Consider the following 24,930-nt stretch of genomic DNA (forward strand, 5'->3'; position numbering starts at 1 on the left):
CTGAAGACAAAGCAAATTTGTGCCAGCATCTGGCTGTGAGGACCCCCTTCCTCCATCACGTGGCGAGGAGTAGTTCAGAGCTGCTTGGGACCCAGCCAGGGACAATACAACCAGACAAGCCCAGATCCTCTGCTGCTTTTTCACCTTATAGAGTCATACTCCACTCCGCAAGCACTACTGCAGTCAGGGGCCAGCATCCCTGGCTGTGTGCAGGGATAAACAATAAGCCAGAGGGCTGCAGCGGCAGCTTTTCATCTTCAAAGTGTTTTTTCATCTGTGGATGAACTCAGGGTTCCTGGTGCCCGAGGAAGAATTGGGTTCCTACCTTTTTTCCCCACAGTGCCCTGCTCAAGCAGAAAGGTCCTGATGCAGAGTAAGGTTGGGAATCATCAAAAGAGGTAGGGACTGCAGTGTCCTTGGAAAAGGAAGGTCACTCCCCCCATTTAAAACCACGTAAGCCATGTCACAGAGATTAAAGCCAGGCGGGAGTGGGCCAGAGCAGCTCCATCCACGAAGAGCAGGGTACAACCTCGAAGGAGGATCCTGCTGGAGACGCAGATGATGGACAAGTTTAGGATGTCAGCGTGGGTGCAAGCTCCCATGCGTGTGTGGTCTCTTCATGAGCTGTCAGCAGCTGCTATGGAGCAAACGAGCCCAAGGAGAGGCAGCAAAATAGGATAGGTGCTGGGATTGTCAGAGGCTGTAGGTTGAGCAGAGGGTGGATGTGGTGGTGGAGCGGAACAGCGCTAATAAGCACGGCCTCAAAGTGGGTCAGTGCCAGGCGTTTGGAGCAAAACCCACCAAGGGCTGGAAGGGGGGAAAGGTCTGAAGCACTCAGCGGCTCTCCTGCCAGGACGTGCACTGCAGCCAGGATGTGCGAGCATCGCCGTTCTGCTGCTGTCAGCAAGCAGTTGTTTAAATCCCTCAGCACTCTGTGCGTGAGCGAGGCAGAGGCCCTGCAGAATGCGAAAGGACTGCATGATTCACAAGTTCAGAGGCCAGAAGGTTCAAGCTGACCTCCTCCATAACACAGGCCAGAGGACTGCATCCGCTTGCGGTGGTAATGGCCCCTGTAATTTCTCTTTGGCTCAAGTAGCTTTTCCAAAGAAGCACCCACCCTTGATAGGAGATCTCAAGAGACAAAGAAATCTGTTATTGTGGGTAGTTTGTTCCAATGGTTAATTACCCTTCTTGCAAAAATGTGCTTCTTTTGGCTCCTTGCTTCCCAGATTCTTTCCCCACTTCTTGTTATTGCTTTCTTTGTGATTTTTTTTTAAATAGTGATACTTTTCAGGTTTCTCCTTCTGTTGAAAAACATTTGATAACAAAATCACTTCGCCATTCTCCTCCCTTCTTCAACAAGCCTTTTTTTGCCTTAAAACTTCTGTCCCTGGATGGTCTTTGCAGAATTGCAAATCATTTCTGCAGCTCTTTACTCTGATGATCCAGTGGTTCAAAATCTGCCCTCCCAGGCACATGGAGGGGACCTGTCCCTACTTTTTTGCCACCCACCCCAGCTGTGCCCGTCTTCTCCAGCACAGAGTCTCTATTTCTGTGTCCATGGAGGGCTTGAGACCCGCAGACACCATCTTCTCAGCCAATTATCAGGACTGCTTGTCCACCGTGACCTAAATCCTTCTCATTCTGCTAAAAAATCCTCATTCTGTGACAAGGGACTGCAGTTTTCCTCCCAACCTAGAAGCCTGCCCTTACATTCAGCTAAAGAAAAAAAAGCTCATTGCATCTGCCTTGCTTATGTATCTATGCTGAGGATCTGTGCCTTCAGTTGCTCAGTACCTCCGTGCTACAGATTGTTATCTTGTCCAAGAACAGTATCAATATTTTTAATCATGCAATTAAAGACCATATCAGAATGGATATGCACCAGGGGAAAAGAATTAAATTGCACCGGCAGTCTTGAATCTGTCATCGCCTGCCTTTTGACTGCTCGACTTTTCTACCTTAACCTCCTCTAATAAGATCAAGCCACTCTTCCTCTTCTTCCCCACAGCATACTAGCAGGTGTAATATACCTCTGCTGACCTCCCACCGCTCTCAGGATCTCCAGAATAAACACATCACAGCTTTCCAAATTCCCTTAGAGAGGGGCACGGGCATCTCCAGGCATCGCTGAACCTCCCCCATCCCCAAATCCTCTACATCTAAAGAGCATACATGGGATGAGCAACAAACACCATGTTGTATGCTTCATGCCTCACGAGAGGACACGTAGCCACTTTGGAGGGATGCTGGTGGTGTGGTGTGGTTTGTACACAACATAAGAGCCTTGGATGAGGACTCCTGATCTAGTTCCTAGCAGTGATGCTGGAAAAGCCTCAACCTTCCCTTGCTTTGGTTTTTCCCAGCTGGGAGGTGGGTTTGGAAATGCTGGCTTCTGCACGGGGAGCTTTGGGACTCCAGAACTAGGTCTGGGCACAGGACGGAGGTATCTGGCCAGCTGATTTACCTGGCCAAGGTGATTTGCTCCTATGGCCTGACTGTGCCCAGGAGCAGTGTTTGATTTAATGCTCTCTGGGGCACAGACAGCCTCCAGTGTTGAAGAAGGAGCCAGTTTGGAAGTGTCTGATTAAATAAGACTGAAGCTCCTAAATCTTTGAGGGGGGGGTTGATCATTTCTGCATGACTTTGACTACAAATTGGAGCTGGATCAACTTTCTTTAGGGTGCTGCTGTGTCCTTATTGACCACAGACATCCCCTCTGAAATGCTCACTTCAGAATTACCCAATTCCAGATTTCTTGCAGCTCCTTCAGGGCATTTTTGAGGGACAGACTCAGTGGGAACAGTGGGTCAGAGGTGGGTTGAGTTTCTCTCTGGCCTCTTCAACTCTCCTGGGCTCAGCAAACATTGTCCTCAAGTGTCTGCATCTCCTACAAGTCCAGCTAAAGATTGGGGCCCAGACATTGAACTGGGCGACCCTTTCATTGCTGATGCAGGCTACCGGACAGAGTCAAATGTCCTACTGCACATGGGATGCACCTTTCTCACTGGGCAGAGGAAACTAAACAGTCCTGAATCACAATATTTCAGACGATGCCCCAAAAGTCAGTGCCAAAAACTCTAGAGCCCTTTCCTGATGGTTTCCTTTAGGAAAGGAATTTTAATCTGTAAGTGCCCCAGATTTAAAATGTGACTGCGAGCACATTTCTGGGCTAACTCTGTTTTGCCGTGAGGTTACTTGTTTTAAGATAATTGAGTTGCCTTTAAAATTTGATTCTGCAAGCTAAAGTCTCCGGATTTTAGGCAACATCACAAACTTAGTTGTTCACAGGCTCCAGGTCCTGAACTGGGCACTGCTCCTCTCCATCCACCCCCAACGCTGGCAAATAATCCCTCTGTAGGTCACTTGGGTGACCTTTTTTCGAGGGAATATTGTCCTACAGTCATGCTGCATGTATGTTCACAGCTTGTTGTTCACAATGCCATTGTCTGCCTAGAAATTCCTCATCTCCAGAGACGGGGAGCAGGCACCGAGGATGCGGCTGACTCAGAGCACTCTGCTGAAGCTCTGCTGATTTACACCAGCCCAGGGGAAAGCCGCTGTAATTCTCCTCTCCTCTGAGTGAGTAGCCACAGAGACAACAGACTGAAGGGATGACAAAATAAAACAGCTCATGAATCTAGAACACGCAGCTGGAATTTCCCCAGCGGAGCCACAATGTGAAACGTCCAAAACAGGCCTGTGAAGTATGAATTAATGTAAGGACAAGGTTTTAATCACAGTTACACAACTTTAAAGCCGCAGTAATTCCACAGAGCTCTGTCTGGTGACTCTGGATTTTTGTTAATATTGCTGATGCCTCAAGTATACAAGGAACTGACCTGGGTCTTATTTTTGCTGGAGTGAATTCCGCAGTGAAGTCAATGGTGCAGCAAATACATTAAAGGCAATTAAGAGATTAAAAGCAAGTTTCCCGGGCGGGGGGATTTGCTGGTGTGACCGGCCGGCTCTGCTCCTCTTCTGGAGGCACAAACACCTATGCTGGAGGCTTCAGCCCTGCTGGTGGTCAGCAAGGTTACTGCAGAGTCTCTGCTCTGAATATTCAGCGATGTCTTTGTGCTGCAAATCAGTAATTAATGATACAACAACGGAAATCAGGACGGTAGGGTTTCATCTGCCACCTGCTTACAAAGGGCTGCGTCTGGTGGAGTACCACGCAGTGACCTCCTGCTGAGCACTGCAGATATTTGGCAGCTCTGAGAGCAGAGTGAACTGTGTTCAGCAGCAGAAAAATGGTGCGACGAGTGTGTCTGTTGCACACGGGACTCACACACTGCGAGCCAGACTCTTCCCTGGTGTCACCACGCTGCTGGGTGGCCCGTGGGACCATGCATTTGGGCTGGGGAGAGGAGGAAGCAGCAGCTCAGGCTGGTTCTGCCCTGCTCAGTTCTGGGTGATGATGAAGGGACAGCTCGTGTCCGTGCTGTGTCTTGCTGGAGCCCCCAAAACATACGGGTGTGCACAGGCTCCAGGAGTGACTTTGTACCACGTGGGGCAGCCACAGTGAAGGTAGACTGGAACATTTCTAATCTGCTAGCTAACTCATATTTCTTCAAGAAAAAGAGGAAAACGTCACAGAGATGAGCATTCCTGACCTTCCTAATACATTAGGTTGGATATTAGGAGAAATTTATTTACTGAAAGAGTTGTGTGGTGCTGGAACACGCTGCCCAGGGAAGCAGTTGAGTCGCCATCCCTGGAGGTCTTCAAGAAACATGAAGATGTAGAATTTAGTAGCATGGTTTAGTGGTGGAATTTAACACTATGTTAAAGGTTGGATGAGATGATCTTCGAGAACTTTTCCAACCTGAACAACTCTATGATTTTGTGACCTGAACTCTCCCTGGGTCCTTCCAGGATGTGTGTCCAGGTTTCCTTCCTACAGAGACCAAAGCACAGCTCAAAGTAGAGACCAGGGTGTGCTGAGCCCTTGGTGCAGTGCTGGGCCAGGGCCAAGGCACACCAGTGGGAACAGCAACGAGACACTTCTCGTTGTCTTGTAATTCATACACAGACCGGGAGACTCACACTCCTACAATCGTAAAACACTTCTGGAAATGAGGTGCCCACCTCACATAAGTGCTTCTGAATATGGAGCTCATTATGGGAAAAACACGGTGGTGCTCAGGTCCAGAAGGACAATAGATCAAGCAGGGAATCAATGGCACTTTCAGTAAATTAAGGAAAATACTTCATCGATATCGTATGCGCTTGGCTGGGTAAAGGCACCGTCTCCTGGCTACCCACGGAGAGGATAAGAGACCCCCTGTCTGCCGGAGAAAGCTCATCGCTTCTGCTGTAGAGAGAACAGTGGGTTTGGGGGATTTAGTCCACACTGGATTTTTTTAGTAATCATTCCTGCAATCAGTAGCTGTGGAGTCACTCTGCAAAGCAGAATGGGCTAAAAACCTCATTTAGACCAAAAAAGAGAGGGGTTCCTCAAATTTTGTAATGAAGCCCTCCCTCAAATAAAACAACCTCTTTCCCAAGTTTTACTTTAAGTGAGGTGTATTTTGAGGGGAAAAGGTTGTCCCAGATTGCAATTGTTTTTTAGGAAAATCTGTCATTGTTAACAGCAAGTTAATCTATCTGCATATTGACCACTGCATTCATTCCTAAACTCGGATTGGGATAGCTGAGGGTCAATACAAGAAGTCTTTTAATTGGATGTGGAAGCAGGAGATATCAGGATTCATTCAGCCAGTCATTTAGGGAAAGCTGGAGATAGGAGATGCTGTGTTTGCAGCACAGCTTTTGGCCCGGATGAGTTCAACTGGTTCCTTTTCCAGACTGGGGGAGGGGGGGGAGGCATGTAGGTGTAAAAAGGGCTCAGAAATGTCTCGCCAAGAGCTGCGTCCCATGCTGCTGAGGGATCAGGCATTCTCTTTGCCCACCCAAAGCTCTGACCTTGCACAGAGCAAGTGGAGTTGCACAGGCAAAGAGAAAGGTGCTTTTGTCTTTAAACTGAGAACTCAAATGTCCCCAGACCAAGACAAATGTGGTCTCTGAACTATGGCCGTGGTGAGTCCTGCAATCTGGCTCGCTCCTGCTCTGAGTTTCACAGCTGGATTTCCTCTCCCAGCATGCACTACAGATGCAGTTCAGGATCCAAATCACCTCATTTTCAGCCAAAAACATTTTCCCCTTTGCCAAAAATTCAGCAGGCTGCCGGGAGTGTCTTTATCGCCTCTTGTTTTGTCAATATTTCCCACAGAGGAGAAACAGCCTTCAAAGGTTTTGCAACCTGTTCTGCTCGGTTAGAATAACCGCCTGCTCGGCGGGTTTCGTTATAGGGCTGAGGCTGCCCCATGGCCAGCATCTGGACGGCCCCGTAGCAAGCAGTTACCTCACTTTTGAAGTGCTGCTGCCGAGTCGCCAGCTGCCCGGGTGGCCTTTGGATGCAGCCTACAAAGGGCTCCTTTATCAGGCCGACCACACAGGGACACGGCCGAAAAGCTCCTTGATTTTGTGTGCAATAACAGAAGTGTGTTGTACAGCACATGCAACGCAACACGTACAATGCAGCACGTGCAACCCTAGCTTGCAGTGGCTGCAGGCTCTACCCAGCGATGCCATTGGGATGTCAGGCCCCTGGGTATGTTGGGAGGATATTTCTTGCACTCCTTTCAGCTTTGCAGGGACAAGGGGAGGCTGAAAAGTTGACTGGAGTCTGGGTAGTTTTCAAAGCCTTTGCAAGGTGTACCTGGGCTCAGAAAGTGTTTCCTAACACCTCATCCTGCCTCATTTTAAATCCATGATGTCTTGCCCTTTACCAATGGTTGCAAGTGATGGATTATCTCCTCTGCTGCTCAAGGCTGTGTCTCCCTGCACCCCACTTCCAGACTAAACCCCCTTTCACAAATATTTCCTCTTGGTCTTTGCTAAGGGCTGGGGCCCAGTTATAGCAGGGGTGTGCAAGCATATCAGAAATGTTCATTTCTTCCTGCAGCCCCAAATATTTGCAGTTACTGCCCCATTTTCCTGGTGGGCTCTCAGACATGTTGCCAATCGCAAGCCAGTATCAGAGGAAGGAAACCCAAAGAGCTTTGCTTTTCCATGGATAACTTTGCTTTTCCGTGGGTCTATCCAGAATAGAAAGAGAAAGCTGATTCACAACATGGTTTAGCATGGACTTTAGCATGGAAAGTATCTCCCTTTACAACAGCTCTCCAATTTCCCTCTGCTCCTCACCTAACCTGCAAAGAGCCAGACACAGAGAGAGCACCTTACTGAAAGAACTGGGTACGGCAGAACTTCCTGAAAGCAACTTCGTGCTCCTTTCCCCCACTTGGTCATGTACACTTAGCAAATGTGCTTTTAATCTCGTAATGTTGTTTGAAAGAAGCAGTAGTGGATGAATCATCTGATGCAAATGGAATAGTTTAGGGAATACATGCATTTTCATTAGCCTAACTTCTCCTCCAGCACTATGTATTAGCACAGAATTAACCCATTAATTCTATTGATTTCTATTAATATTGTGCATTCCATCAGTGCTCAGATCCCCAAGGACTCCCAAACCCTTTCCAACCATCTTTAGGAACTGGCTTGTTTAATCAACACTGCACAACTAATTGAGGCAACTGTTTGGGGCAGGAAGTGAAGAAGAAAATTGTTTTTAATTGAGACTACAGGAGGAATTTGGGGAGGCAGGGTATAATTACTACAGCTGGAGCAGGGCCAGGATGCCATTGATCGCACTCTGCTGATGTTGCTGAAAGCGCCACAGAAATTGTCACAAGCACAGCTGATGGAGGCAAGAACAAGACATCTCACCTGTTTGCCTGTCCCAAAATCCAACAGCACTCCACTGGATAGAGGAGGAACACTGATACCCTAAAAGTCACTGGGATCTTCTCAAACATCTCCTGTCCATCTGTCACGGGTATTCGTCAACTTCTATCACCTTTTATTTGTCTTTTTTTTTAAAAAAAAATATATATATATATATTATATATATATATATCTTTCTATTTATCTTCACAAACCCTTTTTGCCCCATGCATATCCACTGTGCCATTCCTCTCTACAGTGCATCAAGGTGGCATTGATGGACATTGTCTTGGATGGAGTCACCAAAGGTTGTGGTCTCTCCTACACCGTGGTGGGAGGAGAAGGGCCGAGTGCCTCATCCCTGTGTAGGACCAGGAAAACTCCCCATATCTCTGCAACTGCAAACATCTCACCAATAATTCATTGCTGTTACGTGGGAGGATGGCAACAGTCAGGGAAGCACGGTAATAAAGGACAGGGAGGATCCCCAGAGACTGTCAAAGTCAAAGCTCAGTTGCAAAGATGGGCTTTAATGTTACTGGCTCAAAGCTGCTGGGATTTCCTTATTGCTCAGGTGGTAGGACAGCTCTGCCTCATGTAGCCTTTTGCTCGGAGGAGAGGATAAATGAGGCCTTTGATGTAAAAACCCAAATGAAAACAAACATGACAAAGTTTCTATTTAAACTTAGCTTATTCACCAACATCTTGTTCTGGCAGTCTCCTCCCTGGGCAATCAGTGCAGCAAGCTCGCCCTCCTGTTGACTCTGCATGCTGAGACCATATCCCATGACATTTTTTACAGCACTCTCCCAGCAATATTTCGTCTCAAATTGCCTTTGCAAAAGGCCCTCTTTATTCCCCTCATCACAAGCCCTTCCTCATTTTCAGCACCAAGCTGAATCCCGTCTCTTGCATCCTGGCCTAATTATTAAACAACCCTGTTGAAGTATTCAGTCGTTTGCTGATATTTTACTCACAATTAGAACTATGAATGTGCTCCATTAGGCTTCTAATATCCTTTATGCTCAGGCTGACATTTGGGGAGCTATTTTATTATAGCTGACGTTCTGGGAAATGGGGCTGCTGTAGTTAGTGGCAGTAATGGTGTTATTGACCCCAATTTTATGAATGCAGGAGGAAGTCTGAATGTTACACGCTCGTGTTCAGAGGGTTCTCACTGTCTCACACCAATGTCTGCTTTGGGAGCCCACATCCCCACCATTTTGTGAAAGCATGCATTTTTTTTTTTTCTCTCGCAGAGATACTTTTACTGATCAAGTGGGTGTCAATTAAAAATATAATAAGCCCACCAAGATAGTGTGGATTAAGGTTGAGTTTCTCATTAGAAACCTGTTGACAAGCATCAAACACATCCAGGAATCCTTAGGGCTGTTCTACCTCCAAAACAGATTGGAGCTGCACAGCTGTGGGCAAGTTATTTCCCCTCTGTGTGGTTCCTCAGTGTCTGCCAGCAGTGGCATCATGATTTTCATAACACAAGAGGATATGAATCTCACCATGTCATGTCAGTTTCTCTGTCTAAGGCATAGAGAGAAATGATCCCTGCCATGAAGGTCTTCGAGACCAAGACAGCTTCAAGACCAACCTCTTCTGCCCATCCTGGGTTCTTTGACAAGGTCCTGGATGGTCCCAAGGGGGCACAACCCAACCATCACGTTTCTTACACTGCATCTGGCGTGGGTTGCAGAGGGAATGCCTGAACTTAGCACTGCTGAGTCTTTAAGCACTGACAGCAAGTGCAAGCTCAGTGGTAAATCCAGGTGGAATTTGCAAAAACATGTCTGGCTGATGCTCTTCCTCTGTCTTCCTTAGCAATCATGATTCACAGTTTTACAATTTCTTATAATAAGACAAATCCTCCTCTTTTTCTCTCCCCTTTTTCTCTTCCCTTCTCTCTCTCTCTTTTTTTTTTTTTTGGAAGGTGGGAGAACACCCAGTTCTCATCAAGCTGAAGCTATCACTGAAATTTCGCTCCATTTCAATGATAAAAAAGAAGCGAGATTTCTTGCATCAGAATAGGTGTTGTACTTTAAAGCCACTTTAAAATAATAAAAAGGAGGAGCCATTCACTCATCACTGTGGGTTTTTTTTTTTAGTGCATCCATCCCTAGAGATGTGCAAAACCTGGCAGGACACAGTACTGAGCAACTGGCTCTTCATGGATCTGCTTGAGCAGGGGGTTTGGACTAGATCTCCCAGAGCCCCTTCCAACCTCAGCTATTTCTGTGCAATGCCATAACATTATCTACAATGATAATGGAGATTTTCCCAGAATGGGTTGGAAAACACAGGCTGGGGATCCTGAAGGAGCTGCACAGGGTCTCTTGTAGCTCCAGGATGTCTGGCATCCTGAAAGCAGCTGGCTGCAACCACTCCTGGCATACTCATGGTCTGCCTTTCAGGGGTGCCAGACATTTACTGTGTTCCTCCGCTGAAGGGGAGAGTCAGCCCCCCTCCAAATCAGGCTGGTTATTTATGGCCAGGGTCAGCTGTGTCTGGAGAAGCTGGGCTTCCAAAGCTGCATGTTTGCAGCCCCCTCCCAAACAGGCCAACTGCCCTTGAGCATTTCAGCTCTGGTACAAGGTATTTCCAGCCACAAGGACCAGAAGGAAACCACAAGCAAGAAGGAATGGAGCTCAACATCACTGAGCAGATCTGAGGCAGCACGGCCTCTCAGCTCCCATTATAACCAGTGGAGAGACTGGGAAGGCTCCACGTGCCCACACAGGTTCTTGGTGCACTTTGGATGCCTTGGCAAGCCACAAAGGGTGCAGGGACTACATCACTGGGAGCTCCACCTCTTCCCCAAAAAGAAAGGAAGCTTTCAAATGAAATTTCCATCCAAAAAAACCACACAAGCAATTCTCTTTTTTTTCAGCAGCTGGACCTGCCTCTGGTCGATCGCCGGGGGAAGTTTCAGCGTGCCTCCCCCTCGCCACAGCCTCCCCCAGCACACGCACGCCCTCCTGCAACAACAAAGCTCCAGCTCCTGGCTCCGAAAATTAAATCTTATCTCCGCAAACCACTCCAGCCCCGCACACCTAGGATCCCATCTCTCCCTCTCATCTGACTTTAATAACGACACCGTTCCCTCTCAAAAGGAGGAGGACAGAGCCCAGATTAAAAGGAGGTGTTTAGCTGGCAGCAGTATTACCTTCTTTTGCCCTTTATTTTTTTTTCTTTTTTTTTTTTTTTTTTGTCGTTGTTTTTGTCACTCTTGCATTTTTTATTGAGCACCTGGGCTGAATGGCTGAATAAAATCGAACTTCCCAGCTGAGACCACAGATGCTCAGCTGTGCATACCTTAGGGAAAAACGTGTGCAATTTCCATTTTGGCCAATTATTATGCGGGGGAATCTTTTATCCTGGTGGGAAGGTGGATGGGAGGAAGAAAAGCCTTTGGAGGTGCCGATTATCTTTTAAAGGAACTCTGGCTATTTGAAAGTGTGGAGCTGGAACTTTAGCAGATGTGAATTAGCAGAGATCCCTCATAAATATGGGGATAAAGAGCTAAGCATTAGCTGGGGGTCTGGGGCTCGGTGAGGATATGCCTATATTTATTTACATCTCAGTTAAATTATGTTAGTGGGTGTATTTGTTTTCCTGTACTTTTTCACTTTTTTATATTATTATTATTATTTTCTTTTCCCCAAGACACTGGAAATCAACTGGTTTGTTTGGGCTCACATTTCTGAGAACTAAATTAATCCCGGGACAGAAACCGCCCCTCCCTTCCACCCTCTCCAAGTGTGCGTGGGTCCTGCTCTGCAGCTTTCCTCACAAGCACAAAGCAACGTTTTATTTATCTCGTTTGTGCTCAGTTTGACTTCCCAGATCATCTCCCTCTCCTTCTCACCCCTCCTCATGTTGTTATCTCTCAGCTGGGCTGTTTGAGGCCCAGGGTCTCACCCTGAGATGGGTTACATGTGCAGGGAAAGGAAAGCTTGGTGTCAAACAGAAAACAAGTCCACTGGGCAGCTTTGCAAAGCATGAGCCTTGCAAGGTTGCTGCAATCTCCCCTGTTTGAGTCAGAGAACACAGGCAGCATTTGGGTCCTGAGAAAATCAGGTACCGGGAGTAGGAGCTGGTGCTCTTATCTCCTCTGAAAGACCTGGGATCGTCAGGCTGGACGGGTCTTTGAGCAACCTGGGCTGGTGGGAGGTGTCTCTGCCCATGGCACAGGGTTGGAACTGGGTGGTCTTTAAGGTCCCTTCCAACCCAAGCTGCTCTCTAATTCTGTGATTCTGTCATTTTGAATTCTGTAGAAGAAACCAGGAGTAACTTGCCTTGATACACTTTCCCCCTATTGGATTTCAAAGGCTTCAGATGTAAGTTGATTAAGACTTTTGGGGGGAGAGAAATAGCAATCTTCTCCTCTCTGGGACCAAATCCAACATCAGTTCTAAGCAAATAATCCTAAAGAAGTGTATAAAAGACCCTTTACATCCACCCCAGTCACAACTATTCAAGCACCATTGCTAGCATCCCTGCACATACATACTGGGAAAAAATAAAATAAAAAACGGTGCTGCTATGAGCTCCAGGGGCATCTCTCCACCCTGGCACAGAGCCAGACTTCTCCATCCTTGAACCTCCATCCTTGCACAGAGCAGACAGCACAGCAAGGACCAGTCTGCCCAGTTTGGCAGGGGCCGAGCAGCTGGGCTGGGGTGGGGATCAGGACAGCAGGGTGGTGGATCCCCGGATTTATTAGCTTTGCCCTGGAGGGATGGGTAAAGAGCTCGCCCTTCACTTTGATCAGAGCCACTTAGAAGTGTTTTGACTCCAGGCATATGAATGAGCTCTTTAAGTCTTGCCCCTCCATCCCTCCTGCCCCGAGCTGTTGTCTCAGGGCTCCACGCTGTGAGTGCTGCCAAGGACCTCAGGTAGCTGTGCTGCTTCTCTCTCCTCACTTAGCAAAGCTATCACATCCCTTCTTACCCTAGCAGAGAGGCTGATATCTTCCTTCTTCCCACGCCTGCCTGATTAGCATCAGAAATCACCCTGGGCATGAACACAGTCCGCCTAAGGACTAATCCTGAAAGACAGTGTCTTCTTCTCATGTGCTGACACCCTCCCCCTTGTCTGTGTTTTTCCTTGCCTCCTTCCCCTCCTCCCTCTTCTCAAAACATCTTCTCCTGCTGGGTTTGTCTCTCCATCTGTTGTCCGTCCGCTTTCCCTCCCCACCAGTCTGGGAAGCCGCTGCGGGGCTGCAGCACAAGGCTGTGCTTGTGCTCGAGCCCAGCCTCACCCCGCCAGCATCCCCGAGCTCCTCTTCCCCCAGCATCCCGTCTGCACCGTGGGTGCTTTTTGCTGCTTGCAATTAATTTCTTAGAAGGGCAGGGCGGTGGTTGTGGTGGGAGTACAAGGCCTGTGGTTTGGGGTTTGCTACTCAAGGTCACCAAACCCAACGGCAGCCTCGGCTCTGTCCCTCCTCGGAGCTTGGACTGGAAGTGCCCAGAATGCAAACAGCAAAGCAGGAGCCCTGGATCGTGGTCGTCTCTCCTGGGGGGGGATGAAGCTGCACGATCCACTGGGGCTATTACTAAATGCAAGGGTCTGGGCACAACCTCTGACCCGGAAAGTTTTTCAGCTGCCAATGATGCTGAGCTGGGAGCACGGCTAAAGATCTTGCCGGGCTGACCTTTGCTCTGACATCCTTAAATCACTCACTGACCCCACAAAGTGGCGTTTAACCTCCCCTGACCCAGATTTACATAGGAGCAGCCGTTCAAGGATGCATCCCACCCAGCAGCCTGTGTGCAGCAGTGACCAGCAGACGATGCCTGGGGGAGATGCCCTATGGAAACGGGGCTGGGGCATGGCACTGCCCTACGATGCCCCTCCAGCCTTCAGCTCTTTTGGCTGGTGGACATCCTGAGCCAGAATTACAGAGGCAACGTCTCTCAGTGGAGTTCTTTTGGGGAACGTGTTCATTTTCCCTTTAGACCCATGTAAACATCCACAATACCCTGCTGTGAGCAGTTCCACAGGTTGTCCACCTTACATGGGTATCAGACCGTCTTGTACCACTCCAGAAGACCCAAAAGGCATAAAAGTATGTAGAAAGTGATCCTCCAAGTAGTAACAAAGATCATAAGCATCAATTAAAGACACAGGGGGGGCAACCCCATCTACAACATGGCTTCTTTCAGGTGTCTGACACTGCAATTTAAATCAGGCAGCAGAATTTCAGGTAGTGTGTTCCTCCTCTGTCAGAGCTATGCCACCCTGCACCCAAAGGGATGGCTTACCAGCCTGCAAACATTCTCCCCAGGCAGGGCTTAAATAAAGAGGTTTTTTAGGTGCAGGGTTATTCTTGTAAAAATAATGTTGCGAGAGCCTCGCCCTCCCTCCCCATAGGTACTGCAGGTATCAGAGTCCTTCACCTCTAGCTAAAAGCAAGAAGACAAAGAGAGCTGTGGGACAAATGTCCCCAACCAGGACAAGTGTCATTGCATGACACAGAAAGACGCTGGTATAAACAGGACTAAGGCCAGAAAGTGTGTTTAGCTTCATCTACACCACTGCTGCTTCAGGTACTCAACATGTTGGGCACGTTAAACTCCACATCATCTTATCCCAGGGCTGTTCCTAAGGGTTGATCAGGAGGATAAAAGCTCCCCCAGCTTTTGAATACTGATGGGCATTTGGCACAACAAATGTTCTGTAACTGTAAAAACCTCCTTAAAATATTTTAAATAAAGAAAAAAAAAAATATGGAATGGCTGAAAAAGGAAACATTCTCTGTGATGTCAACAGACTTGTCCTGGGCAAACAAGAGAAAAAGGGGAAAAAAAAAAGAGTTGGATGATTTAGCTGCTTGGCTTTGGTTACTGGATCTCATCTGCTAAGTGGAAAGATGAGCTTAAGGGGAAAAAATTGAGAGATATTTGGACTGGCCATATAACAACAACCCTGAGCTGAGCTGCAGGACAACATCCGTGAGTATAGTTTCAGTATCTCTCTCTGTTCCCTCAAAATCAGACCTTCTAGGGGAAAAAGAGTGAAAATGGAAGGGTAAATAAGAGGGAATACGTTACAAATGTTATAAAATGCATAATGATTTTTGGATTAGAGATAAGGCTTGCCTGGAGTGGTCTCTGCTTCTTACAGGGATGTGAAGACCTGGACTCAAATGGACAAGAAAACAACCCAAAGACCCTGACCCCAAACTCAGACAGCCCCAAGAAGAGCTGCTAGCAGTCACGTTTGTATACAAGGGACATCAAACCCTTCCATGAGAGGGCCCTTCTGCTGTCCCACCCCTCACCACCCAGCTTGGGGTCCTGGTGGCTGCTGACCACTGCCTTGGTCCCTGCTGCAGTGGGGCTAGCAGCATCAAAAAGGGTTCCCTCTAGCTGGAGCAGAGGAATGCTCCTTTTCCTTTCAAAAACCATCACGTTTCTAGTCTCGGGATGGCTGAGGAAATCTGCATTAAATACACTCTGACAGGCCCCCTGGGTATAACCTTCAAAACAGGGACTTCTCCGCAGCATTTACTGGCTATTAAAGGCACGTGGAGGGTTTGTTTTTTTACAATAAGGGGTGAGGTTTTCCTAGATGCTAGGAAATGGGTGGAAGGCACGGGGTCTCCGTGATGTCCCCCCGCACAGCCCATGCTCATCTCCACCTATTATTTTCTGCGCGCTGCCTTGACTCAGGTTTTCAGTTTGGTTTTGCTGCTGAGCTTAAAATCCCTGCTTTCAACTCGTTTGTTTCTCTGCTGAACCCGAACCTCCCAGAGCGAGTAGCTGCTTCTGCTACAGCCCTGGAAGAGCTATCACCGTTATTATAGCTCGGGTTGCACACACAGCACTTGGGTTTTGCATGGCTTGCCTCTGCAAACCGAAGTCCCTATCTTTGCTTACAGAGCAGATAAAAACCTCCTTTAAGCAATAGTTTGCAAGGAATTGTGCGTGGCAGCATTTCTCAAACAAAGCATTTGGGGGCCATATTGCAAATTATCCCAGACTCAGAGAATAATGTATTTGCACGCTAAGGTCCGAACACGAGCAAAGAAAAACCACAAAGGCAGAGGCCTCCTGCCTCAGGTCCTGCATTAAAAGATACGGTTCCTATCATCACAGAGTAGCAGGAGAGTCAGGAGTGTGCGAGGTTTCCTCTGCTGTTTGAGGCTTTGGTGAGGAGCTATGGGTTGCAAAGGAAAGCTTATGGCCTTGTTCAGTTTTACACTGAAATTTTACATGGCTCTTTTAATTGATTTGGAATAATCCATCTTTACTCTGCTGGCGACATCAGAAGCATACCTGAGAATTAACAACTTTTTTTTTTTTTTTTTTAATGCTTTTAAAATAAAAATAAAATAATAAAAAAAAAACATCTGTTTCCTTTCACAAGGGTCCAATACCCATGGCATGAGCATTGCTGCTCCACCCTAGGTTTTGAGGATTGTCTTTTAGCAACATTTGGGTTTGGTAGAAAGTGGGCTGGGGAAAGCTAAAGTAACACCTCTGCTTTGTGCTGAGTCCTACCCCTGCTCTTCCTCCCACCTCGGTATCACCATTTACCTAACGAAGCAATTAACAGCTCTGCGAGGCTGGAGAGCAGGCGAAGCACCGGGTGCCATCTGCATCCACATAAGCCCTGGTGCAGCCACCAGGGTCTGGCTGCAGGTCCCTTATCCAATCTGGGGGGCTTGGTGGAGGTTTGCTCCCCCACTGCAACCAAAGGGATGTTGGGATGGTTCGAGTGGAAAGAGTTTAGCCCTCAGGAGACTTCCATTTCTTCCTCCTTAACTTCCACTTGTGTTTTTCATATCTGGCCAGTTTTACGGCTCCCAGCATTGCTGTTTCAAGGCTGGCAATCTGTTCTCCTCTTCACGTTTCTCTGCTCCCAAGCAGCTCACGAAAAACTTTTCATCTGTAAACATGTGCTCGCAACCTCTCCAAAGGCGCCTTTGCTTTCAGGCACCCCGACAGCTCCTCTGTGCACCAGCACCTTTGATGTGAGCAGGGTGACCAGAGCTGGCACCTCCATCCCTCGGGGGACCAGAGGGCTTGCAGCCTCCGGGAGGCAGGCACAGCTCTGCGAAGGCTGATAATGCATCGTCGCAGCCAGATCTGCTTCAGCTGCAAAATATCACTGCATCACCAAGCGTAAAGTTTGGTTTGAGCTTTCTAAAGATTTCGAGGATTTATGAGCAACAAAAGAGCGAGTGGGGTTTAATCAGCGTCTCAGACCTCCCTCGTTTCTTTTGCCAGATCAGTCTGCCATCTTTGGAGTACCCAGCCTTCATTAAAAATGAAAAGTCCCAACTTCTGACAGCTGGCATCTCATTATTTATTTATTTATTTATTTATTGTATAGCCGAACACCAAGGCTCAGGCCTTTTAGACAGACACAGCTGCCGAAACATGCTTAAAACCGCCTCTCCCTGCATATCAGTCATCGTGCTCTTCCCCATCCATGTCTGAAGCAATGGTTTAGATCCTCTTTCGACATCTTTGAGCCAATCTGTGTGCTGTGCCTTCTGCTCACATCCTTACCGCCTTTCTCTGACTTTTCTTAAAATGAAGAAAGGCCAGGGATGGCTGCTCACGGCTTTCCCTTCCTCAAAACTGCCTCTTCAGCTGTGTTTTCTTGCAGGGTGCTGAAAAATCTCTCAGCTGAGCTCCCCAGCTTCAAAGGAGTCGTAGAAGCCACCTCTTCATGCTTCATTTATGTAGGAAATATATTGAATTCGTCCATCTTTGAGGGCTTTGAAGGAGGTCTTCTCTGTGGCATGTGGCCAAGGGGAGAAGGAGCTTCTTATACAGCCGCGGAGATGCAGCTGGAGAAACAAAGTCATCCTGGAAATTGGAAAAGGGAGGGCTTTTTTGCATCCCAAAAGAGATGAGAAGACGGTGCTTCTTGCTTCACTTCTGCGTTCTGCTTTCCAGCATCTCTCCTCGTGTGTGACAGCTGGCTGCTCAGGGGAAAGAAGTGAAAGCACCTGATGCCCGGAGCTGAGGCTTTCAAGGAGAAATTCTGAATCTCGAGGCCAGGCTCGAGGGGACCAAAGGCACCAGGACCCTGGGGCAGGGAAGTTAAACAAACGGAGCAGTAGACATGGGTAAGCTCAGGCTCTGCCCATGAGAGACATATCAAAGTGATGCACATCCCCTGTATTATGATGTTTCTGAGGAAAACATCTGAAAAATTCCTGGGAGATGGAATATATGTAATGAAGTAGTCTGATGCATTTCTAAAAATATGCAGACAAATCTTGTTGTAATGAGGATTTTCTGCTGTTTATAGGTTTATTTTTTAAGTTTGGTCATCTTCAATAATGACCCCGTCACACTCTTCTTGTTTCCTTCCTGTGCAATCAAGAAGCAAAATAAGAATTTCTTCTTCCCACACGTTGCTCCACTTTGCCTTTTCCACACGAACCTACTAAAACCAAGTATGGGACTCAATTTTTGCCCGTATCACCACAATATAGCAATGAGTTACTCTGGGTGTAAGCTGCAGTGACTCCAGCAGGTGTCTGCCCTGTTATTTAGTGACTGCAAGGAAGAAGCAAAATTGCTGTTATCTCTTGTATATATATGTGTATTTAATCCTCCCCTGAATCTGTTTTCCATCATGAGATAGAATTAGAGGAATTCAGACTCTGCAATGAGCATGGGACGGGGATGTGGATACTTGACAAGAATTGTGAGGCTCTGAGTGATGTGCTGAGCAGTTAATGAAGCCACCTAGAAAGGCTGACGTATTTGCATTCATGTTAAAAGAAAATAATAATAATAATTTGAGGCTGTTGAAAAGTACTGCTCTGACAGCCCTGGAGAATGCCTCTCATTTATCTGCGGAAGCGAAGCAGCCTCTGCTGCTGCTGTTTTGGTGGGGATGAGCCTGGTTTGGGACATGATTGCTCTGCTGAGCCCATCCCAGCCTCCAGCCCCTGTCTCTGCTGTCTTCTTTCCTTCCATCCATCTTTCCTTCCTTCCCTCCTTCCTTAAGGAAGCTCCCATTCCCCATGCCAGGCTTTGCCAGGACACACTTCGCTGGTGAGGCAGGCAGGAGAGAAGAAAGCAGCAGGGAGAAACCAGGAGAAAAGCAGAGAACCGAGGATCAGGTAATTTCTGGCCAACGATTGTCTCTAATAAAGTTTGACTCTATTAATTAATTGAGATGTGCCTTGGAGAGCTGGAGCTGCTGCTGATGGAAGTCAGCCAGGAAGGAAAAAAAATAAATAAATCTTATTTTCCCTGCAAACCTGCTGATTAGACCAGATCTCTGAGGTTCACTTCAGCGGGCTGTGGGGAGACAGGCAGCTTTTCAGGGTCTTTGACAGAGCCACAGGTAAAAATCATCTGTCAGAAGATGCCAAGAGAGGTAGATAAGGGTGGAGGAGGACAAGGGCTTTCAGTGGGACCAATCTGGGTCATTCCTTCCCATGAGCTTTTGATTCAGGACCCACATGAAGCCACCTTGCTTATATTTTCAGTCTCTGGACGCTTATATTTTCCATCTCTGGGTGCTTGTATTTTCCATCTCAGCAGCGTGCACAGGTGGTGCGAGGTCCCCAGGGAAGATGCTTCGGTCTCTGCCTGAGCCTGTCCTTTTTTTTTGCAGTGGGGCTGCGTCCTTGCAGGGCACAGAGCAGGGGTGCGTGGCGTTGGAGCACGTGGCTGAGTTCACATCCCAGAAGATGTGCAGCGTGTGCAGGACTGGGCACCACGCACAGGGGGGCTGCGAGGATCAGGAGTTTATAGCTTGCACTGCAGGGTTCTTGTAGGACGTGGGTAATGTGCTGGAAAAGGTGGTTTGTAAATCTTTCCAGTCTAAATGCCAATTATGAACTAGTGGGGAGAGGACAAAACAGACTTTGCTTCCAACTTTGCTTTGCTGCGATGCAGGGAAACTTTGCTCCTTGCTTTGGCCACAGCGCCAAGGGATCAGCAGGTAGTCTTTGTGCTCTCAGCCTCCCCGTGAATCTGGGCTCCTGCACTTCTCCAACAGCCCCCCCACTGCTGCCACGAGGAGGGAAGGAGGTTGAGAAACATCTTGCAGCCCTGTTGACCCGACAGCAGCAGCACAATATGAGGTTTAAAAGTGGAAATATTGACCCAAGCAGGGTAGAGGCACATCTGTACATCAGTGACTCCCAACTGCTTTTTCTTGTATTTTTTTTTTTTTTTTTCTTTCAGGCTATCTCAGGACTTTTTACTTGGCAGCAGAAGGAACCTCTCATATATCTTTTCAATTTTCCTTATTTTTTTTTTTTTCCCCTTAAAGATGTAACTCCTACAGCTTGGAAATTAGGGGCTGTTTCTAGACCAGATAGAGTGAAAATGTTGCCAGCAGCCCTTATAACTCCTGGTATGCCAGGACTTGCGAATACGTTTGACAGAGGTGGATGCTGGATGGCACAGGGTTCAGATGTGCAGGACAGGAGGTGTTGGGCCAACGCTGGGCTTCCCTCATTTCCCCCTTCCACTTCTGATATCATTTCAACACACTTGGAAAGAAACTGTCCCAGTTTTCCATGGATTCTTTTTTCTGCCATAAGAGGAAAATAATTGGGATTGAAACTACTTCCACTAATTCTCTCACTATTTTAAATCTGAAAAGCTGCCAAGTTGCTGCTTGGGAATTACTCAAAGGGCTGCAGCTGCCCTTCTCTCCTGAAGGCCAGGCTCCTTAGCAGGACCTTCACACACCTTGGGAGATGTCAGCTGGTGACACAGCCCAGCCCAGCTACAGCCTCCACTCAACCAGAGATTCCTGAGTGCTGCTGTGCTCTCTGCCCATTGGAAATTTTGAGGTTGGTAAAGTCCATTACATTTTTTTAAGCCTTAAAAAAAAAAAAAAAAAGGAATTATGGTAGAAAGCAGATACTTTCTGCCAAAAGACAAATGACTCCAAGTGGCTCCAGATAGTTGAAAGACTTGTTTTTGCAGAGGAAAGAAATGAGATGAAATTATTTCAAGCACCTTTCTTAAACCAAGAGAAAGACAGTTCACAAGCCCCTTTACTTTCTTTGACTGTCCACAGGTCCTACAGGGTTGCCTGGAGCCATTTGGCTTTGCCACCCTGATGTCTAGCAGGTAAGGTTACAGCAGCCTCAAAGAGAACAAGCTACAGAGAAATCATGGTAATAGGCTCCACGGAAGGAAACTCACCCAAGGTCTGAGTAGGCAGTCATACAGTAGATAGCTGGCTGTAGATGTATAGATGTTCATGAACCTATGTCCTCTACAACCTCTCCTAGAAACCTCTGAGAAGGTCAATTCCCTAATGTGATGCAGGCACCTCAATATTCTGGAAGATATTGTCCAAGTCCTAATGCCGCTCATCCCCAGCATCTGAAAACAATCACAACTAACACAAAAGTGTTTGTATTTCCTCCACATGCTTTGTGAAATGGTGCACTTCCAGTTAGCTACCAAAAATGGTATCTTTCCATTGTCCCTTCTGGCCCCAAAGTTTCCATGTTCGGCACCAATATTGTCCTTACTCTTCAATGACCCAATCACTTGTTTTTCCAACAAACCCTTTCTCAAGCACTGGGTTTATATTCTTGAAGCTCCTGCATTGTTTGTTTCTGAGCTGTTCTGGTTCATGATGAACACAGAAACCCAAGTGTCTGGGGGTGGTTAATCCCCAAACTTCCTGCCCTTATCATTGCCAACCGGTGCAAATGGTCTCTGGCTCCCCAAGGTCTAGGTGTAAACGCACTGATTGGTGGGTACTTGGCTGCATGAGGGGGCATACAGGTAAAACCAACAGCAGATCAGACAGGAGAACAGAAAAGAAAATCCCTAACAATGCTTGTGAAGAATCAGGACACGTCAAACATGGACTTACCCAAGCAAAGCTTTGTGTCCCGTGCATTTTGTCCATTTGTAATTCAGCCTCAGGGTGCCCTCACTAAGGGAAATGCCTGAGAAATTGTTAACTCCTGATGGGAAGTGTTTCTTTGGAAACTGGGGTCAGCCCCTTGCTTCTTGGGTTTTACTGGTACCACTGAAAGAAACCAGTCAGTACCAGATCTTTGGCCTTGGGGTCAAAAAGCATGCTGTGGTTTGTGTGTGCCCACCAATTTAAACCTTGCTCCCCATCAGCACAGGGCACCTTTGCCCATGTGTCCTGTGTTTTTGTCCCCTCCTAGCTGTGCTGAGACACCGAATGGTCAGGAGGAGCCAAAACCATGCTAGGAAGCCGGTAGATAACCAGATCGGACAACGGCAAAACGGGGCTTAAGGATGCTTCCTGGCCCCACTGACAATTGCACATCTACAAAAGTGGAGCCATTTCAGGCCTATAAGTGCAAAACGTCAGGCGTGTGAGCCAGGAGGACGTGGGAGTGGTGTGAGAGTATGTCTGAACGAAACCAGGGTCACGCATTCACACGTATGCGCTCGCTGCGAGCCTGCCATCCCCACGGGGAACCCGTCTCGTACTAAAAATGCTTTTGCGTTAATGCATAAATTAAAGTATGACTGCAGTAATAGTCAAAAGGGAGCCCAAAAGAGAACAGAGAAGATTGATTATGTGCATATTTTAAGTGCTTTGTGTCTGTGGATGTTTATTTGAAAAATAAGAGTGAAAGAGAAGCACTGACACCACAAATAAAAATAATATAGGGAAATACATCTCTTTTATTATTAAATTATAGATTAAAATAGCAAATGTGGGGGAATATAGAAACATATATCTCTTTGTGGAGGCTTTCTATAACAATCAGCATAAAATAACGTAGCGGTACCTGACAGCTTAAATAAAGATAGGAGCCTCAGCTCCTATCTACGCATTTATCTCCTCTGATCCAGACAGGGTAAAGAGGCATAAAAGGCTCAGATAATAGCATCTTTTCTGCACACCAGCTCCCAGACGATAGGCAGATTTTATACTCGGTTACTCCACATAATGTCAACATTGTTAGAAAACAAAAGCACCATGAAGGAACATATTTTTTTCCCCTCCCTCTCTTTCACCCTTTTTTCCCTTAGGTCTTTTACCTTGTGATTTCTGTATAAAATGCTTTGGGGAGGCATTTTATCCCCTGTGTCTGGGGACCAGGCCCTGAATTTGCAGGGCAGCAGGACGTGGGACCACGGGCATGAGTGGTGAGGCTCAGTCGGGTGTGCACAAATCATATGCACGGAAGGGGAGACAGCACCGGGCAATTCACTTAATCCCTGTCCCTTCCTCGCTTCGAGCTGTCACAATAACTATTGTGCCTGACAGCTATCGACCACTGCATGCCATGCCATTAACCTTTGCCACCCACCACATCAGATGACAGAGAACAGGGGTGTCACATCTGAGCCGAGCAGCGTGCAGGAGGTGCCAGCAGAGTCCCGGAGTGTGCTGAAACACCTCCTGGAGCTGCCAGAATGCCTCGCTCCACCTGGGTGCTCCCCACCATCACGTTTTGTCCAACAGGAGGCCTTCACCTTGGGAGGCTTTTCCCTGCTCTGGTGGGTTTTGCACTGAAGATCAGCCTGTGCTTTCCCCACTCCCTGCACCACCACCAGTTGCCGGCTGCCCCCTGCATCCTTGGCATGTCCAAGGGGACACCGTGGTGAGCAAACCCATCCTGGGGGAGCTCCTGCACATTTCCATCTCTCTGGAAAATGCAGCCCTCCTTGGAAGATAAAAATGACACAGGAGCAAGGTCCTGAGCATTGCCCAAGAGACAACACATCATATTACGTCCACAGTTGTGCTGCTTTGTGGTGGTTAACGTCTGCAGTTGGTGATGGTTAATGTCTACAGGACCATCCTTCCCCCTTGGCATTGCTCAGCTGCTTTTACCTCCCAGGAGCAGTCCCGAACCTATGTAAAGCTCTCAATTTGCCTTTCCTACCCAGGCTTGCAGGCTTTATGGACCACTTTTATGGTAAGGCCTTGGCCTCCCACCAGTCTCACCCAGCACTCACATCCATGCATGGAGCTCATTTCTGAGGATCTACAGACCTCCGTCATGCACTCTGCTCTGTCCCTGCCTTTCCCACAGCCACTTTCACACCTACCTGTGGGACCTAAGCATGTTTGGAGACTTGTATGGAACCTATCTAACCTTGCTGGGGGACCCATAAGTTATTCGGGATGGACAGACTGGCACGTCTACATGCTCTACTTACTCAGGAAACCGCGGGCTGACTAACAGCATAATTAGTTTGTTTACCTTCAGCTGGATCAACTCGTTAGTTCTTACTAGCCTGAGGGGTTTTCTCCAGGGACTCCTATATTTGGCTAGTTGATTTGTTGTGAGAAGAAAGAGTTCTTGGCATTTGCTTGGGGAGACAGGGAAAAGTCTTGGCAGCAGCTACCTGCGTTTTTTGGAAAATGCTGAATTTTGAGTCCCAGCATAACAGAAGGTGACAAGAAGAATGATTGTCCAAGCCAGATTTGGAGCTGGTCCCTCAGGGAGCTGCCCCCGAGCTCCTGCCTTCCCCACCTCCATTTCCAGAGAAGATGGGGCCAGGTCTGCGGGACAGGGAGGTCCGGGGAGAGGTGGGCAGGATGCGGCCTGGTCTGAGGCACTGAGAACAAGATTTTTTTCTGGAGAGAAGATGAAACACCTCATAACCTGCTAACAAGATACAGAGCCCAGGGCTAGCCAAGGCTCTTGGCTGACCCAGACTCATCCCTCACTGAGCCACCTCCCAAATTTTCCCTCAAACAACCACTAAGGCCCTTGGCTGGGCAGCTCCATCCTTCCATGGTACCTTCAGGATGAGTGTGGGGTGTGTGGGGTGTGGGGAAAAAGAAGATGAAGGAACTCTGCCCAACCTCAGCATGCTTCCAAGTGTGCCAGGCAACGGGGTGACCCTGCACCTGGTGACACTGCCACTGTCTTGGAGGATACACAGACCCCTTGTGTGCTCATGGATGCACCTAGGACGTGGAGATCCTACACATAGATGTACTATTTACATCTGTGGCCAAAAACCCATGACTCTCCCAAAAACTGGTTGCATCAAGATTCAAGCCTGGCCCAAACTGAGGCCCTTCAATTTCATTTTCCAGCAAAAGTGAGAAAGGAAAACAGCTTAGACATTTTGCTCCTAATGCTCAGCTTAAAACTTTTCCTTCCTCTGCTTCACGCTGTTGCTCTCCCTCCTCCCCTCCCTGCCCTACAGAAGTGTGACTAAT

At 47.7% G+C, this 24,930-nt stretch overlaps 1 protein-coding gene and 1 long non-coding RNA gene across 3 annotated transcripts in view; one reads left to right on the forward strand and one right to left on the reverse strand.

Annotated features, from left to right (window-relative positions):
- GFRA4 (GDNF family receptor alpha 4) overlaps window positions 1–24,930 on the reverse strand; it is a 64,854-nt gene that overhangs the window by 29,142 nt on the left and 10,782 nt on the right. The gene's annotated exons all lie outside the window — the stretch shown is intronic.
- On the forward strand, window positions 350–20,023 carry LOC118166306. The gene is made up of 3 exons (XR_004750437.1): window positions 350–360; window positions 14,004–14,011; window positions 19,898–20,023. It is a non-coding gene; the product is annotated as an uncharacterized LOC118166306 (long non-coding RNA).

Source organism: Oxyura jamaicensis, chromosome 4, assembly GCF_011077185.1.
Source record: "Oxyura jamaicensis isolate SHBP4307 breed ruddy duck chromosome 4, BPBGC_Ojam_1.0, whole genome shotgun sequence".
NCBI lineage: Eukaryota > Metazoa > Chordata > Aves > Anseriformes > Anatidae > Oxyura > Oxyura jamaicensis.